This window comes from Lytechinus variegatus, chromosome 16 (genome assembly GCF_018143015.1).
Source record: "Lytechinus variegatus isolate NC3 chromosome 16, Lvar_3.0, whole genome shotgun sequence".
NCBI classification, from domain to species: domain Eukaryota; kingdom Metazoa; phylum Echinodermata; class Echinoidea; order Temnopleuroida; family Toxopneustidae; genus Lytechinus; species Lytechinus variegatus.
The window spans coordinates 28,310,624-28,330,844 of NC_054755.1; the positions used below are offsets into that span (position 1 = coordinate 28,310,624).

Here is a 20,221-nt window from a genome sequence, read left to right on the forward strand (position 1 = left end):
AAAAAGTTTATTGTAAAAATAGCAGAAAATGTAGTAAAAGATATTGGCAAAAGTTTAAGGAAAATCTATGAAAGAATAAAAAGTGATTAGAATTTCAGTTATTTGATTTGTGAAGTCATAGATGCGAGCAGCTTTCCTACATATCGTATGGTAAAAAGTCAATGATATGTCATTTTCTCAGAAAATTGAAAATGGTTTTTATGGTTTCTTCAGTATATCAATACACAAATGATTTCACACTAGCTCCTACCAAGGAAATAAAAATTAAGTCGTCACGAAACATTGAAAAAACATGAAATCTATGCATTTTATATAACGTTATATATGGGGCAGCTGCTCGTTTATGACATCACAAATTCCAAAAAATGAAATTCTAATAACTTTACTAATCTTTAGTGGGTTTTCCTCAAACCTTCACCAATATTTTGTATTATTTTTTTTCTGCTATTTGTACAACAAATTTTTCATCAGGGTGAATTGTTTGTTGTTCACATAGAAACATCTTTTTCACTGCCAATGTTCAGCCTTCAGTCTACAAAAAACATGTCTGCCAGACAGCTTTGATAGAGTGAACTTTTAAATCACCTTTCTGAGAAATGATTGGAAAGTGATTGTTTCTTCCTGTTAGCTAGGAATAAAAACCACTACAATGGAATAGGTCAAGATAATGGATCAGTCAATGTGGTTCCTAATCTGGAAATACATGTAGAATATGGTCATGCGACCAAAATAGCTTTTGCTCTGCACTCTTGGATTTATGTATTTAGTTTTGATTTGACTTCTCGGACTGCATAATATTATACATGTAACATGCTGATTGCGAGATGTAAAAACCGCCATGTGGCTGATTGTCAGCCATGAACATTAACAATTTGGTGTTAAAGGGATGGTCCGGGCCGAAAATATTTATATCTTAATACATAGAGTAGAATTCACAGAGCAAATTGCCGAAAATTTTAACAAAATTGGATAACAAATAATAAAGTTATTGTAGTTTAAAGTTAAGCAATATTTTGTGAAAAATGAATATTCATTTGGTGAGCTGATGATGTCACATCCCCACTTTCCGTTTTCTCATTTTATGACATAAAATCATAATTTTTTCATTATTTCATACTTGTGTGGATAATATGTCTCCCTTATAATGAAATAAGTTGCAGCAATAAATATGCACTAAATCAGTTATCAATCCAATTTTTCTAGTTCTTGGAGGAAAAAATTTGAATAAACCTAATTTCATACTTGTATTATAAAATACAAAAGAACAAGTAGAGATGTGACATCATCAGCCTACCTAATGGATATCCTTGTTTTTCACAAAATATTGCTAAACTTTAAAATTTAATAACTTTGTTATCTGATTTTGTTGAAATTTTTGGCATTTTGCTCAGTGAATTCTACTCTATTTATCAAGCTATGCATAATTTCAGCCCGGACCATCCCTTTAAACTGGGAAATTGTCAGTCACTAAGGATTCCTGAGTTAAATCGACAACGTTCCCTTACCACTTTGTTCAGCTAAGATTGCAGATGCTAGTGTCATCACGTCGGGTTGTCGAATTGGGTCAGGCACTCGCGTCTACCCGACCATTCAAGAAAAGGGCCATCTAAATTCCCGAAAGGTCAGGTCTAGTTTACCCGATGTTTTGTGAAAATTATTGTAAAATTCTTGGTCGGGTAAACAGGACCCAACCTTTTTGCAAATTTAGGGTGCCCTCTTCTCGAATGGTCAGGTATACGCGATTGCCTGACCCAGCATTATAGCATAATCAGTGATTTAAGTACGGTGTTGCGATTGACGTCGGAAAATATGACGTATTTCCAGCAGTTCATGTTGAGTGCTCGTGTTGAATACCGTCTGCTGAACCGAGCGTCACAACTGGTGATGATGAACTACATGTAATTTCCCCATTCACCAACACCAACCTCCAGGGATTGGGAAAATTGTGATTTCAAGTTTGGTGTTGGTGATTTGAAGCCCACGATCAGGCGGCGAACAGTATGAAACATCCCCATAAAATTAGATTTTTGCTGATTGCATTCATCAGAACCTTAAACATTTTACTGGACAATAATATTTTCTCTTTCAGAATCGTGAAGTTATTAATTTGCATTCTGTACGATGAGATTTTAGTGTAATTTCTTTCAGATTTTGTCGTTGAGAAGTTCTTGTGTAAAGTTGAGGTGATCAGCAGGGCAGAGGCATGACGTCTTCGGCTATCGATGACACAATCGATATCGTTCCTCCGAACCCACCTCGGGGTTTGAGCTTGTTTCAGCAGCCTTTTCACGCTATCAACACCGAACTTGAAATCCCCCAATGTGCATGGCACAAGCCATTGAAATGTGGGGATGGGGAAATCAAATGTTGGTGATGTTTTAATAATCCTTTCCTCGGGACCCTGGTGAATTGTGAATTGAGCAAACTCACTATAATGAATGGTGTAGAGCGTTATGAATCACATTTCTAGGCTGGAAGACATGAAAAACTCAGTTGTTGCGATAAATTGAGCCATTGACCCATATTCTGAAGTCGAGTAACTGTTTAAATTATGGGAAGCCAAATATGTCAAAATTGCATTTACATTATGTGTTTTCTATCTCTCCTCGGCTATCTCATGTTTTAATGGCGAAGAGAGCTATTTCAGTAATTATTCTCAGTTGGTTGTGACTGTTATAAGTGTCAAATGAGCCGACAAATTGAACTTGTACTGTTAGAGACACCTGTCACAATTGGCTATCCATAGTTAAACTACACCTTTAGACCATAGTTTAAAGTAAACCTGGGTTCAGAGTAAGAGCCGATATCATCTACCAGTATTCTAAGTTTCTGTGTCACAATGTTTTTTTTATATTATCATATTGTTCAATCCCACTTGCCTCCCGATTCTTTTCCATAGTCCCACCTATTCATTTATATATTTGTATTTGATCGAGTCCAATTTTCATTGATAAAATGTATCATTATTATGCAATTAATCATTTTATTTTCAAATGTCAAATTTTGAAATTGTTTGTCAACAAATCAAATTTATTTTTTAAAATCAAATATTTGCAACTCAGAGTATTCTTTTGCATTGTAAATGCATGTTTTAGGCTGTTTGTTATATTACATGGGCAGTTTAATCTATGTAACAATTGAATTTCCTAGAAATCTAAACAGATATTAAAATCTAGTGGTAGGCAATGCATCAAACTAGTAATAATTCACTTATGCTGCAATTTCCCCTACAGTAATGTGAGTCAAAACAGCTGTTTTATTCAAACCACCTATGTGTAGCTGGTAAATTAAAGGGGAAGTTCACCCTGAAGAAAACTTTGTTGTAAAAATAGCAGAAAAAATAGTAAAAAATATTGGTGAAGGTTTGAGGAAAATCCGATAAAGAGTAAGAAAGTTATTAGAGTTCAAAATTTGGGATTTGTGACGTCATAAACGAGCAGCTGCCCCATGTGTTATGTAATATAAAATGTATGAATTTCAAATTTTGTATGGTTCCTGATGACTTAATTTTGTTTTCTTTTCATGATCGGGTGTGAAATGATTTGTCTATTGATATACAAAAGTTACAGTGAAAACCATTTTCAATTTTCTGAGAAAATGACATTTCATTGATTTTTTACCATTTGCTATGTAGAAATGCTGCTCGCATATGATGTCACAAATCAAATAATTGAAATTCTAATAACTTTTTAATTATTTGATGAATTTTTCTCAAACCTTCGGCAATATTTTTTTATATTTTTTCTGCTATTTTTACAATAAACTTTTTGTCAGGGTGAACTTCCCCTTTAAATGTTAAAATGGTTGTTTTCGACTCGCTGTACAGCCGCTGTAGGGGAAATGTGACTGGGGTATTTCATAAATTCTAGTTATAACAAATGCACAATTTCTATAAAAAATGTTATCAGCTGATCATACTGAATTATTTCAGTGCAGTGTGAATCTCAAACCAGCATATTTCAGTAAATTATAACCTACACACATTTCCTGTTACTATATATTTCTTTGAATATGTTCGTATTTTTTTTCTAATTGGGGGAGGGTGTTCTTCTTAAGCAGTACTAATGCTACAATTTTTTTTATTTGACACTACGTATTCAAGATATTCATAAACTTGTTTTAACATGATGGAACCCCAAGTTTGCCTGCACAGAAAGACAATTGAACAAATCCAAAGCCGTACATTTTGAAAATATGAAAAATTCCCTATATTATATCACAATTAGTTGCAAAGCAAATTTCTTCATAGTATTGTTAACAACTTGACTTTCTGATGGTGTGTTCCAATGTTATCTGTTACCTTTTCTGATTGTAAACTTCTTCAACAAGAGTAGCCTATTGGCATTGTATTGTCCTTCAATTCAAATCGATTTTAATTGTTGTACATAGTGTATATGAACAAGCTTTGTACAAACATTTGCAGTAAAATATGGCTTTCATTTTTGTTCTGAAAGAAGAGAAAAATATGATGACCGAACTAGCCATTAAAATGTACATGTATTATGTATATTTATGCATTGAAATTATTGTTGTCTATGTATTGTATTTTTTTGTGGTATTTCATTATGTGTGATGAGTACCTACATTTTCACAGAGATACGATCTTACGTATACGTAAGCTCCCGAAGGGAGCTAGAGAGGCAACTCTTTTCGCGCGTTTTTGATTTTCCATAGGTTTTGTACATGACAAACATGGCTGCCATTTGTCCAATTTGAAGGTTGATTTTGGAAGGTCAATGTTTAATTCATGACTAATGACGTCAAAATACGCACAATGCACTTGTATGATTGGATAAAACGCTAATGTTTTATTCATGTCCTCATGCATTAAACATTTTTTTCCGTCCCACAATTCCCTACGATATCTGTGCGAAGTGTCGTTCTTTTTGATTCTGCGAAATTCAACTTTTTGAAATACAATAGCAAGTCTAATTATCTGTTTTTAGAATTGATGTTCGAAAACATGATTTCTGAGTGAACTTCAAAGGAGCAGAAAATCTTGGAGGAAACATTAATATCAATCTAATGACATTCCATAGGAATAAAAGTAAGTTAAGTTCAATTCCTTACTTTGATCTTAGTTGAAATTGTTATGTGTTTGCTGGGGTTCGGCGTCGCATGCATGGCTTTAAGTGCAGTTTACAACGCAAACCACAATTTCCATATTTCCATTTCTTTTTCCTGTCCTGATCCTAAATAAGTCTGAAATCTGACTGACATATTTTCTCAGAAAATAACATAGTTTTTCGTAGAACTAAGTTGGTTAATTGGGATGCTTCATGTCCGCCCTTATTAAATCTGTATTTTAGTTCTTATTGTCAAATATCAGGGGTAGATGTGGACTTGTTTAACGGCAAAGCTGCATCAAAATTAAGCCAAATACCGATTACCGATATAGCCAGAGCGGGATGCGGACTTTGATATCGCCGGTGCCAGCCGGCTGCGAAATTGCCGATGTAGGCTAGGTCATTAGGTGTTGGAAATTAATTGTCAAACAAGCTTGAGTTGAAATTTGAAGTTATAGGCCATGGGCCTAGTACTGATTTTTCGACACCGCCATTTCAATATAATAAATTATCTGCATTTAAAATGAAATGAAATTAAATCTAAATGAACTGAATCTGTTTGGAATGATATTGGTAGATTTTTCCATGCTCATGCATGGAATGATTTGAGACAGATGTTAACGTTTTTCTTTTTTTAAATAAAAGTAAGGCCCTAGGATAGGTCTAACTTGAACATAGATTTTAAAAAATAAAATTCTAGATCTGTCTGGTTTGACTTTTTTCTACAAAGATTTAAGTTAACTTTATTTTAGTTCCTGGCTGGACCATTGGACTAAAATATAATTAGCCTAGCAACGGAGTTTAATGATTCTTTTTTTTGGGGGGGGGGCAGCATTTATTTGTCAGGGTTCAAACTGCTCAATTGTTTTTTGGAAGGGTTGAGAAAATTTATAGTGCCCTATTTTGAATTGTTTAAGTATAAGGCTAAGCAGAGAGAGCGGCTGATCCAATTGATTTATCTTTATTGTCCTCACTTGATGTTATTTGTGGTGAAAGGCAAAGGGTCATTTAAACCTGCCAGCAAGTGAGCTAACCCTTTTTTAAAATAAAAATCAAACTTAAAGAGGAACTCACTTAACGTAGAGATTCAAATCAGACATGTTTATAGACGAGTGCAAAAAATTATTAACGATTGTCTCGCACTGATGAATGAGCGAGAGCCATATTATTACACAAATGATAATTATCCTACATCTGTCAAAGCTGGCTTGGTGTATATATATATTGAAGATTGACAAAAGACCTCACTATAGTAGGCCGCGTATGCTTGAACCATTTAGTTTTTGGTCAAGACCTGCTTTTTTGTGTTGGGAATTTTGAAAGCTGGAACTCTGAAAAAATTGTTTTAAGAGAGGAATTTTGTTTATCACTTTTGAAATTTTTAACTGTAAAGTATTGTATGTATATTGAATTGCAGATCCAATGGGATCCAGTTCTTAGCAGTCCCAGCCTAGTCAGAAGTACAAAGTCAAATACCATTTGCACATCACCAAGAGGTACAATCTGATGAGTAACATGATATCTGATCTAAAAGCTTGCCAGGTATGCTTGTTTTCATAAAAATATAAAAAACCTATTTTTTCTGAATCATGTTATCCCATAAAGTAAAGCTCCATGATGAGATAATGTTCTTTTGGATTCAAATTCACCAATATTTCCATTATCATCAATGCATACTTCTTGTCCATGTCTCTTAGCTATATTAATCATACATAAATTCACTTTAAAACTCAGTTACTCTGAAGACAGAAATAAAAGAACAAAATATTGAGATTAATCTTTCGATATATATTTGAATGGATTTTCACACTTAATAAAAAAAAGTTATAGAATAATGATCCATAATAGTGATCTATGATTTTTATCTGGCAACATAAGTTACTACATGTGCATTTTCTAAATAATATTGCATGGAAGAGTAGGGGCTAATAAAAAGTTTAAACTTCTAAATAAACTGGACTAGATGAGTAAGAATAATTTATATCAGCAGCTCATTTTGTTCCTTTCTCTTTTTGTTTACTATGCAGGTTTCACAAGCTGTTTGAGTATCACCAGGGCAGATCAAGAAGAAATATGAAGGCCAGGTTCATAACAAGCAGTTTCTTCATTGCAATTACAGATTTAAAAACTTGAATGAATTTAAATAAATGTGTCAATAAATATTGAATGCTGCTTAAACTACACATCTGTTGAAAAAAATTAATTGGAGTATAGATATTTAGGTCCATAGGTTTCACACAAGATTAAAATATTTTTCCAAAGGGCACACTTATCCCCCCCTTATCAATGTTCTAATCATCTACATGTAGTACTTATACTGGTAGTGAAAGCACTTTGAATAATATTAGTAGTTTGAAAGGGATAGGTTGTATTCTGGTTATCTAAACAATGCAGAATGGACCTTTACTGAGGTCTGGGCTATGTAACATACATGCCTACAGACATATAAAGGTGATAAGAAATAATGGATTTTCATTGAAAAAATGTGCATAATAAAAACAATGTGACAGAACAAAGGGCGAAGAAATCACTCTCAGTCCAGGACCCCAATTCATTAAAGGGGAAGTTCACCCTGAAGAAAACCTTGTTGTAAAAATAGCAGAAAAATTAGTAAAAAAAACATTGGTGAAGGTTTCAGGAAAATCCGTTAAAAAGTAAGAAAGTTATTAGAGTTCAAAGTTTTGGATTTGTGACGTCATAGTAGACGAGCAGCTGCCCCATGTGTTATGTAATATAAAATGCATGAATTTCAAATTTTGTATGGTTCCTGATGACCTAATTTTGTTTTCTATTCATGATCGGGTATGAAATGATTTGTCTATTGATACACAAAAGGTAGAGTGAAAACCATTTTCAATTTTCTGAGAAAATGACATTTATTTGATTTTTTACCATTCGCTATGTATGAATGCTGCTCGCATATGACGTCACAAATCAAATAATTGAAATTCTAATATCTTTTAATTATTTGATGAATTTTTCTCAAACCTTTGGCAATATTTTTTATTATTTTTTCTAATATTTTTACAATAAACTTTTTGTCAGGGTAAACCTCCCCTTTAAGACTAACTACTATTCTAACTTTGAAATTCTGGTAATTACTATGGAAACATTAAAGCAACAGATCAAAATTGGGGTTCCCATGCTAGTTGCTAGTTACATTTGGGGCCAATTTTTTTTTTTATCTTTGCAGTTTTTATTCGTCATAAAAAATAATCAAAATATACAAAACATATCGTTGCACTTCAATAAAAAAGAACATTGTATAAGTACATACAACATAATCTTAATTTACAAGAAAATTGTACCCCAGCGCTGCCGACAGGACGATCCATTAACAGAAAAAGGGAGGGTATGGCCATACCTAACGGTCCAGAGTCGACCTGGCGGCATCGCCGGGGTATAGCGCAACAACAACAAAAAAAATATGACATTTTCATGTATTAACATGACTGGAAGCACCACTACAACATGAACAGAAGATAAAACAAAGTCACAAAAAAGGATAACACAAAATATGAATCTACAGTGGTTACAATTTATGCAATGGAAAAATACTTGTTTATGTTTTGCCATTTTACATTGTGTTTACTGAGTTTGTTTTTCTTTTTTGCAATAATTTCTTCGGTAACTTTATAAGATAAAAGATAATAATTAAATTGTTTTAAACTAGGGAGAGTCTCTTGGTATTTACATCGCAAAATGAATTGTTTACCAAGTAAAATTAGAAAATTAAATGCTAAGGTGGATGGTGTAAGTGGTTCTAGTAATCCAAATAAAACAGTTTCTCGTGAAAGGAAATAATTAGGACTAAAGTCAGTCACTCTCGTACGCAACGCATTCCAAAAGGATGCTATTTTAGGGCATACAAAAAATAAATGATCTAATGTCTCGGGTGTCGCATTACAAAAAGAACATAATGCATCGGTCTTCTTTCCTATTTTTGTGAGCCATTCATTTGTAGGTATTAAGTTATTTAAAATTTTATAGTGTGTGATTCGAAGTCTGGTGTCAATAGTGATTCGTAATGGAAGAGTGAACAATTTGGAAGTCTGTTGCCTATCGATGTTGTAAAGTTGATTAAAGTGAGTAAACACCTTGGAGGTTTCAGAGTTATTAATGTTTAAAAAAGTGCGATAAAATTGCTTTGTCGATATATTCTGAATTTGTCTAAATGCAGATTCACAGAAAAGAGAAGGGAAATCCTCAGGTTCTTTTACAAGATGATGGTAGTCTTGTTGTAAAAAGAAAACTTTCCATTTCCCTGGCATTATTTTATAGCAATCTAACAATTCAAAATACTCAGTAAACTTTAACCCCCTTTCCTTCGCTTCCCTCCAGCGTAGTGGGCGTCCAAATTCATCTAACATATCAGTAATTTTGGTGAATCCCTTTTCTTTTATGTTTGGTCTATAGATAGATTTTCCTTTAAATGTGATATATTGATTGTTCCATATAAACTCATTGGTAATATCTATTTTCCTTTCCAATAAACACCATGTTTGTAAAATGTCCATCAACCAATTTGACACTTCAATATTCAAATATTTCATATCAAAATTACAATAAAAAATGTATTCTCCACCGACAGGTGACAACAATTCTAAACATATACCTTTCCAGCCCTTCGAAGTTGAAGAGAAAAGTCTCGAAACCCATTTCATTTTCTGAGCTTGAATAATCGATTTGAGGCAAGTCATCTTTAACCCCCCTTCATCGTATTCTTTAACCAAAACTTCACGTTTTACTCTATCAGGACCACCCCAAATGAATTCATACAGTAATGTGTTCACCTTATGGATAATAATTTGGGGCCAATTTACCATAATTGAAGTCTTTATGAAACAAGAACCTCTATGTATTGCTGGACATTAAGCTGTTGAATTCATTTTCTGGGGGAAGTGAAAAGTTGTACTATTTTTTTTCGTTTTTAATCTCTTTGTTTTTGTAACACTGTATTGTCGATGTCCCATATAATGAACTAGATTAGCTCTGAAAATAAAAGAATTTGTTGGAAATAGAACACAGCTCTAGCAGCACTTCACAACAATAGACAATAAGCAACTTTGTTACTGATTTTCTAATGTGCAGATTTGGGAAGGCACTCTTTAGAGAAATGTGGCAATGTGCTCCCTTTTTTTATGAAGTGTCACCGATTAGATTAGCAGGCTATTTCTTGTCAGCAAATGCTAAAATAATGATTTGATATTTGAGTAACTGACTTTGAGAGGTATATCGATAATCTTTTTATTAATGGCATCCTTGATGCCCCCCTTATATTGACTATGTAAGGCTTATCAATAACTATGTAAGTGAATATACATACTTATTTTTTTTCAATTTTTTTTCTCTAGATTTTACCAAAAAAATACATCCCGTCTCTTGTAATATCTTTGCAATTTCTTTTGCACTCATTATAGGCATTTTGCTGATGTAATTTGATGCTTTGGTGAGAAAAAAGAGAAAAAAATATTTTTATCATGTATTCAAAAATTTATTAATTAATAAACATTTTAATTTGAAATATTACTTTCTAATCTTGATATTCGTGATTTAATTAATCCACCAATTTATATTCCGTGAAAGATATGTGATGATGATGTTATTGCTACCAAACTGTGTTGTGATGAAATGGCACTGAAGATTACTTCTATATGACTGGAATATGATAGTGCTACTGATTGATTCTGTATGTCGGGTATCCATGGGTATAATACTAGTACAACAGGTATTTAGTATCAAAATAACATGCGTGGCAAGATAGCCCATAAAAGCCATTGCAACATGGCATACTGTGACATTCAGGTGCAGCCGAATTAAAGACATGAATGAGTTTGATTTAAAAGTGGGATAGGAATTAAAATGAAATGAGAATAATTGTTTGCTCACATGATTATGTGGAATGTGTGTGTGTGGAAGAGAGGAGGGGGGGGGGTGGAATCGATAGAGAAATATAGGGGGTGGGCAGGTACAAAATTTTTATTTTATTTGGAAGTGACCTTTAAGATAGCCTTGATGAGAGCAAATACATGGGGGGGGGGTACTGGGCTCTCTTTTGCTCCCATCCCAAACTCAGACTTAAAAAAATGACCTGATTGCTCTCTTGCTCAGATTTTTCTCATCATTTTAAGTATTTACCCCACCCCCCCAAAAAAAAATTAATAACCAAATATTTGTGGCTATTCATGATATGTAATGAAAATAATGGGCAGTGATGAACACCAATAGAGCAAGCAGATCCCTAAGTTCAATCATACTAATGAATCTCTTGTAAGCTTCCAAAATGTCTTCCAGGGAAATATCTAGCAAATAAATAAGGGAATTAATTGATGTAGTAATAATAGCGAAAGAATAAAAAATATGTAAACAAGAAAAGATGAATAAACAACTGAATACCTTGAGGGGGGGGGGGTGAACGGGGGATCGATCAATGACATGAATTTACCAAAGACGCAGCTCTATGAATACATTTCATATTCAATCACGTCGCGTATTATGCTAATTTGTGACAATTTGCTTATTTGCATATTTTTACGCTGTGCGCGCAGGCCAATTTATGACCACGCCTCTGTTTCGCTGGTGTGCCATGAAGTTGCGGTGTCCATAGCCTTGTACGCGAAAAATGGGAGCAGTGTGCACTTTTGACCTTCCAAAATTTCCCCATGTCTGACCGGATGCAGAAGCGGAGTTTCCACCCCCTGTACATTTTCATATCTCACGCCCTCTATGATACATGTAGGTGATGGCTGGAAGCATTGTAATGTTTTTCAATCTGTCTGTTCGTCAGTCTGTCTGGTTTTCGTTCTTACAATAACTATAGAACCATTTGGATGTAGAGGATCAACTTAAAACTAAAGACAAGTCTTCATACAGTAGAAGACATGCCAACCGTTCCCTTTTTAGAGTATTTGTTCCTCTTTTTTTGCTACGAATACGCCAATACTTTTTTTGAATAATTTGTTGCTATTTTATAAATTTCCAATCATGTAGTATGTATTATACACGGCGTCCGACACTAGCGCCGGTTCGACGGTCCCAGACTGGTAAAAATCACTGTCGGGCCATTAACTTGTTACATGGAAAGAACAAGTAAATTCTTGCCTGCGAGCACATGTTTAAAATGGCGAATTTTCAAGTTTTCAAGTGAGTCATTTCACATGTTTTTTCACTAGAACAGGCTGGCGATTATTACGTTGAGACAAATTAAAAAAAAAACTTCTTTTTTTTAGTCAAAAGATACTTTTTTTTTCCTTCTAAGAATTCATTTTGTTGAAGAAGGTTGGTCTGCACTCTGCAGTAGGGGAAAGAATCTGATTCGTCTTTGCCATATCAAGGTGATGGTGAAGAATTCCAAGTATGTATAGGCAAGTTAAGGCAACCATTATTTAAACATCTTAGAAGTTTAGTGTGTAATATATATTCAGGTCTGGCAATGGTCGAGGCATGCTACAGTTTGACTGCGTACAGTCGAGAATAGATCTATTTTACATTTGATTTTATTTTTATGCTGGTATTATTAACCTTGCCTTGATACTGTGGATGAAGATATGATTCCCCATGTTGCAACATAATGTATATAGAGAGCAAGAGAGAGGGAGAGAGAGAGAAGGGGGGGGGGTCCATTTAAACATTGCTTGTTAATATTTGTTCATGCATATGTTTGTTTCTTTATCTCTATTTCCTTGTTTCCTCAAAGACAATCTATTTTTTTCATCCCCTCTCTTCATCGAACACACTGACCCGTATTCTGAACTCGGGTTTAAACTAAACCCTGGTTAAAAATTTTGTTTTAACTATGGAGAGCCAATGGGGGCACAAATCCTAAACAGTACAGCACTTTCCATTTATTAACTCATACGACACCCAAATTGTTCATAACTTTCTGGGAATGATAACTGAAGTATTTTTTCTTCATTATGAGAGCAAAAGGAAACAAAATAGTAAACATAAGAAATATACAATATATACAGAATTGTCTGAAGTTGGCTCCCCGCAATTTTAGCTCTGCAGAGTTAGACTGTGGTCTAAGTTAAACCTGACTTCAGAATGCGGGCCTCTATCTCTCTCTCCCTGATTCTGTACTGACATTTGCATGTATTATTTTCTCTCTTTATCCTATATTGCTCCTCTCTGTCTATATGTCTCCCGCTCTACCTGTCTTAATGTCTATAATGGTCTGTCTGTCTGTATGTATGTAATGTATGTACAGTATGCCTGCTTTTCTTTCATTCTCCCCCTCCTCTCTCCTTTTCTTCCCACTCACTTTCTCCCACTCCTTCACTTTTAAACACATTTCCCACTCATAATCATAGACTAGGTTTTTTAGACACCCATATCTCTCCAATTCACAACGTTCATGGAAAAAGTAATGTCTCGAGTTACTTTGCGTCATGATCTAAATCAAACTTACATCATATAATCCAGCATTTCAAGTATGATTCTTTCAAATTTCAATTAAATTTGTAATTTTATTTCATTTGTCATCAAATTTTTCTCAAACTTTTGTATTGTAGGTCTCTTTCAAATTTCAATTCAATTTAAAGTTTATTTTATCTATCATTTTTTGTCAAAATTTTGCATATAGGTCTCGACTTACATTATTTATTTTATTTATTTCATTTTTTCTGGGGGATCACGTTTTTAGGTTTACATTACACCCCCCCCCTAATCCCCTTCTTTGTAATTTGTAACACTCATTTACCCTTAACTCATTCAAAAGAGACTGAAATAAATGTGATATGCACAATGAAGATATGGGAAGTATTTCGTGAAACAAAATATCCTGTAGCAATCACTGACAAATTGCTGTTACAAGCTGTTGAAATACTTGCATCTGAGTGGTTCAGAACAAATTGGTCTGCGAAAATCGCTGCTTTGTGAAACAACTCCCCTGCTTATGATCTGGGGAGCGTTTCATGAAGGGAGTTTGTCCGACAAGTCCTGTTTTATCCGACAATTACCATAGTAACCATACCTCTCAGCCAATCAGAATCAAGGAAAGATGTCAGATCTGACAACTTGTCAGACAAAAATGTTGATGAAACTCTCCCCCGAATGGCCCGTAGTCTGAATTCGGGTTTGAATTAAACCCTGGTTTAAAGTTATGGTTTTACTAAGGAGAGCCGATTGGAGCACAAATCCCTAACAGTACACATTCAATTTATGAACTCATGATTATGACACCCAAATTGTTAATTGTCAGGGAATGTCCGAAGTACATTTCTTCATTATGAATGCAAAAGGAAACAAAAAAGTTAACATGAAAAGAAATATAACATGTAAAAAGATTTTTTGAACTTTTGACTGCCCATAATTTTAGCACAGAGTTAGACCGTGGTCTAAGTTAAACTTGACTTCACAAGAATCGGGCAATGACGTAAAGGGTAATTTATAAATGCACTGAGCGTGAAGCTAACAATGAGTAATGATTTATTGATGTAATGTTCAGTATCTATATCGGTGTAATCATTTCACAATAATTTACAATGTGGGTATTTCCTTTCAGTCATTCCATAAGCAAAACACTTTTCAAGCCTAACTTAGAATCAAATTCTCCACCAATCCAACTTCGTAATTGTAACTTTATCGAGACCTTCAAATCTAAACTATAAAGACCCATCTTCTCCAGCAACTTTGTGAATAATGTGTGTTACATTATTGGGGAGCCGGAGTCGGCGCTTTTGATTTTTTATACAGATAAATGGCGCTATATAATCATCACCATCATCATCATCAAACGGATTTGAATGACGTTCACTTTCTTTATCCAATCTTTTTAAAGTTTTCTTTTCATTCTTTCTTGAGCTCAGCAGAATATGTAGCCCGCATAATTCATTTCAAGAAATAAAAAAGAAATGTGCTTTTCACTGAGCAGTGACTGAACACATTTTGAACAGTGTGAACATGAATGTTATATAATACGTGTGCATTTATTGCATTTCTATTTTCCTGTTTATTTCATCAAGAATCCTTCCTTCGAGCAATAAGGTGTGTTGATCACGTGACTTGCGGGTATTCCCCATATAGGTATACAAATTCAATAAATTACAATATGAATTATCTTTCTGGTTTTCACACTCGGCTTCAACGCACGGAATTTCGTCAACTGGCCCAATAATTGATTTTTAAAAAAATCAAAGAATGAATACATGGTACACATTAGCGGAGGGAGGGGTGTGTAGGGGTATGCCTATATAACCCAGGTCCAAACGTAAGTATCGTATTGTATGGTATTTATTGTATCAAGCATCGCAGTTACAAAGACTGAATTGCACATGGATATACACTATTAAAAATGTCTTAAAACAGTGTAATTATTTACATAATTAAAAAGTACACATATATCACACACTGAATGCAATAAATAACATATTACTGCGTATTTAACCATACATATTATTTACAATAAAAAGGGTAATGTGAAACATACCAATAATTAGTCCAAGGATGATATCATAACACATAATAATAGTTGAAATGTTCGTTTCCCTCACAAGCCACACAAAAAACACAAACAAATAAGAGCTCTGTTGCGAGTTGGTCTGCGTGTAAGGCGATCCTTTAAAAAAAAAGGTCTGCAGGAGTTTCTGCATTAAAAGTCAAAATGAATTTAAAATATATAAATATAATCGTGTGAAGTGTGGTAGCACAATTTCTTCTATTTTTAGTGAATTTCATCAATCCCTATAGTACTTGACATGGAAAACAATAAAATAGTTATACATTTTGTAATGTGAAAATTAAATATTTATTTAAGGATTTCAATGTATTCCCCGACCATTCATCTAGTCACCTCTAAGAATTTATGGATTCATATGTAAATATCTCTTCCTCCTCCCCTTTTCTCTCCCTCTTTCGCTCCCTTTGCTCCCATCCTCCCCTTAAAATTCAGAGCAATACTTCATTAATTTGTTTTCAACATTCAAAGGTTGGATCAAAGTTTATTCAAATTTTTCGCATCTGACACGGAAGTATCCACTCGAGCAACGATTGAAAATTGATTTTAAAATACAATTGAGTCACTCTCTTATACATGCTTGAAAAGTTTCGTTTTTTTGTGTTTTTTTTTCTCTCATTTTCTTGGTTTTCAAGATATTCATGTAATTACAATAAGAAGAATTACGAATCGCAGAGGAGGGTGAAGGTTCGTTTGAAGTATCATCTCTAAGGCCATCAGGATAAAGAAATTAATATGACAGCAAATCCTTAAACGATAATTGCTCTTGAGAAAAGAACAAGTAATTTCATGACTGAAAGTAAGATTTATGATAAATTAAGTTTCATTTAATGACTAACGTATCAGTTAGCAATTGTGAAATGCGTCTCTCATAATTTGACATTTTAGTTGGAGTGGGAAATTTTTATCTAAATTTGGTTACACTTCGTAATTCCGAAACACGTACATTGCCTTTACATCGGTGTTTGTTAATCCGAAAGTGTAAAAGGGTTCGTTAATCCGAACATTTGTGGCGTTATTCCGAAGGTTCATTAATCCGAAAACGAAATAATGTTCTTTGCCCGGAGGGGCCACTTACATTGACGAGTGGATACCATGCGCGACCAAAAAACACGTAAAAAGGATGTCTTTTTCACGATAGGGCACGTTACGTACGTAACGTGATAAGGGTGCCAAAAACACAAAAATAATGAAAAAAGGGTATCTATTTCGCTAGGAAAATTACGTGTTTAGGGTCTAATTTGCGGGGATGATAAAACAAAATTAAAATGTTTTATAAAGGATGTCATTTTTGCCCCAACACTTCGTGTTTAGAGTCCGATTTGCGCGAGGTGTAGAAGTGGGGTCGTACTAAACCAAATAAGGTAAAGCCGACGACCGAAGAAACCGTAACAATAAAACATTCCTGTACTTGTTTAGGGGTTCATTTCAGGAAATATTTGCCAAGAGTATCGTTTTTGTTTCCAATACTTGTTAAGGGTTTCACACGCCAATACTTGTTAAGGGGTTCATTTTCAGAATATGGAAATTACGTGTTTAGGGTGCTTTTCGAGACCCCTTGGTCGCGCATGGTATCCACTCGTGAATGGAAGTGCCCCCCGGGTTCTTTGTTCCAAAGGTTCATAAGTCCGAAAACGAAATTAGGTTCGTTAATCATTTCGTTTTCGGATTAACGCACCTTCGGAATTACGATTCTCATTTCGTTTCCGGACTAACGAACCGTCGGAAATAGGAAGCTTCGGAATTACGAATGTATGCGTCTAAATTTGAACATTAACATAGATTATGTTTTCGTTACTTTTTTTTCTTTTTAATTGTTCTTTCTTTCTCTCCCTTTCCTTTCCTTTCTTCTCCGTCTCCTTCTCCTCCTTCTTTTTCTTTTTCTTCTTTTCCTTCTTCTTATTATTCTCTTCTCCTTCTTATTCTTCTTTTCTCCTCGTCCTCCTCCTCCTTTTTTTTCTTCGTTTTTGTAATATAGACTTTGTATTTGTAGTGATAAATTTTAAAAATCCAGTGAAAACAAAATGCTGAATATTTTAAATACGGCAACAGCTCGTTTATTTTATTCGAATCAACGGGAGTTTAGAGTTTGTCCTACTCCCTCCCCGAAAGAGACATTTATTGTGAGAAAAAAAAACACTAAAAACCCTCAAAAATAAAATTCGTAACGATCTTTTTATTCTCTTTTCGATATCTTTGGCACTAAAACCCATAAAGGAAACCAATTAGTTTATAATTTATTGATCCTTTTTCAGGATGTTTTTGATCGATTTCCCTTTTATCGCTGTGAACTCGTTGTTGGATTTCCTAATATAATCAAAATCAGGATTCGATACTTAAGTCGATTTTGATCCCTGCGTTAGTGACGTCGCGAACCAGGATACGCTCCGATCGATATCACTATTGTAATGGACATGATGGATAGGGATGCGTGTGTTAAGTGAGCTTTTCATTTGTGTTAATTACTTTCGCTATTAATAACATTCATTATTGTGTTTAATACTGATAAACAGGAAGTCAGTCAGGTTAAAATTAGAAAGTCAGTTATTGTAAGGAAGGGGAATTGGATGTTTTTTCTTTTGGTTTGCCAATACATTATAGTCCAAATATGAAAGAAAAGTGTTTTGAATAAGTGTTTTGCCTTTTAGTTTGCATGTAAAGAAATGTTTCGTTTTTGCTGTCCTGTTTTTTTTTTCAATTTTGTGAATTAATGAAATTAATGAATAGATGAAAGACAACACTTTGCAATCTTCAAACAAAAGTTTATTTTTTATTTTTATTGTCTGAAGATTTGTCTTCAATTTGACTGTACATAATTGACATTGTTGATCCAGTGACTTTATCAATTCATTTCCTTCCTTCACAATGTAGGCCCTACAGATTCTTGACTTCATTGTCTTCTCTATAGTCCACTTCACATGAACAATTATATTTCCTTATAGTGCCTATATTAGGCCTTTTCTAATTTACTAAGATATCTATTTCCACCGTTTTTAGAAAATGTTTTTCATCTCTAAAGATTGTTTCCTTCTTCTTTCGTCTTGTTCTTGTTCTTCTTTTTCTTCGATATCATTGTGAAAGAGCTCAGCAACCGAGCCAAAAAAAAGAAAGAAAGAAGAAAAATTGTTGCTTTACCCAGTATTTTATATTTTTTAAACAGGGTCAGTTGTTTTAAATAAAGTATGGAATCGAAGGTTATTTTCGTTGTTTTCACCAGTGAAAATAATATTTTATTATTTATAAAAACACCATTTGGGTGTATAACAACCAAGTGGATGGCATCTTTGTGCGAGGGAAAGTAGCGACCGAATGAGACAATTTGCCATACCAGCGAAACATAGCAGCATTCTGTATACTCATAACATGGTATTCAGTTAAATATTGTAGTGAAGCTATATTATAATTGCGAGGGAGAATATCAACGGAATATATTTTTCTGTTTCCTCCAGTAAAACTTATTTTAATTACACGCACACGATATAACAAAATTATATCACATTGAGGTGGAAAGACCACGCGTGTGTTATCACTAGTGACTTTAGCCCAACCCTTTTATGCCACGACGCATGCGCATGCATTATTAAAACACATTTACATAACGCAGTTATATTATGTCTTGTAGTATTTTCGACCTTGTTATGTTATGTTTATCATATTATGTACAATTGTGAGAAGAAAATCAATATCAAATCAAATATTATTTTTCTTCTTTCCTCATTTCTGTGTTTGTTTGTGGTGATTTTTTTTTTCTTCAATCAACATGGAGACCGCATGCCCCATGTGTCCGACCTTGCCTTCGCCAGTGAAAGAAACCCTTGTAAACGCGGAGTGCCCCAGGGTCCCATACTTGGCCCATTGCTATTTTTCTAATTATTTTTTTTATTATAATAGTTAGTTATCCGAATCTTTTGCATATCATTTTATTTTATTCCTTTAAAACAGATTCATTTTAAAGGTCCCAAAGTTTGGAATAATATCCTAAGAGTTGAAAAAGTAATTCAAGTCCCATCTTTTTAGTTTGTACGCATGATTTTGATTGAGCTACTTGTTGTTTTAACCATTATCTTCTTTGATTATCATTACTTTCCCCCCTCCATCCGTCTGTTGTTTATTTATTGATGTTTTCATTCTGTCATAATTATATACAATTTGTTTTTACTCTTTTTGCAGGTGTCGGGCGTTTTATAAAGCTTCCGGCATTTTTTGTCGTCCCCAATTCCCATAAAAACATTTGTTGTATATTTTCTTGTATTATTTCATTACATTTAATTGTTTATACACGTGTAGTTTTTATGATCAATGAAATACATGGAATAGAAGCCTACTTAACATGAATTAGCACATCAAACTTTCAAGTTTTGTTACGTCACTCTCGATCTCCAACAAGCCCAGAGTAATGTCGAGCTTCCGCTCAACGAGCTTCTGTATAATGAAAGTTTGAGGGCTCTAATATCCTGAATATCAAATTTTTGAAACTGAAATGAAAGAGAAAATAATTGCATCGTCCTTCAAAGAGGGGCACATGCATGGCTATTTAATGTCTAGAGGGGGGGGGGGTGGGCAAGGCGCGCAGATTTCTAAGAAAACGACAAGCTCGTAAACCTAAAGAGGGCAAATGTTCATGAAAATAATTCGAAGATGCCGAGGAAGTAGTGGATTTTCTTTTTACAACTTTTTACAATTTTGAATCGGATTTTTT

At 34.0% G+C, this 20,221-nt stretch overlaps 1 long non-coding RNA gene across 1 annotated transcript; it reads left to right on the plus strand.

Moving 5' to 3' along the window:
- Positions 1–5,008: 5,008 nt before the first annotated feature.
- On the plus strand, positions 5,009–7,203 carry LOC121430148. Its single transcript, XR_005972005.1, has 3 exons — positions 5,009–5,047; positions 6,484–6,608; positions 7,094–7,203. It is a non-coding gene; the product is annotated as an uncharacterized LOC121430148 (long non-coding RNA).
- The last annotated feature ends 13,018 nt before the right edge of the window (positions 7,204–20,221 follow it).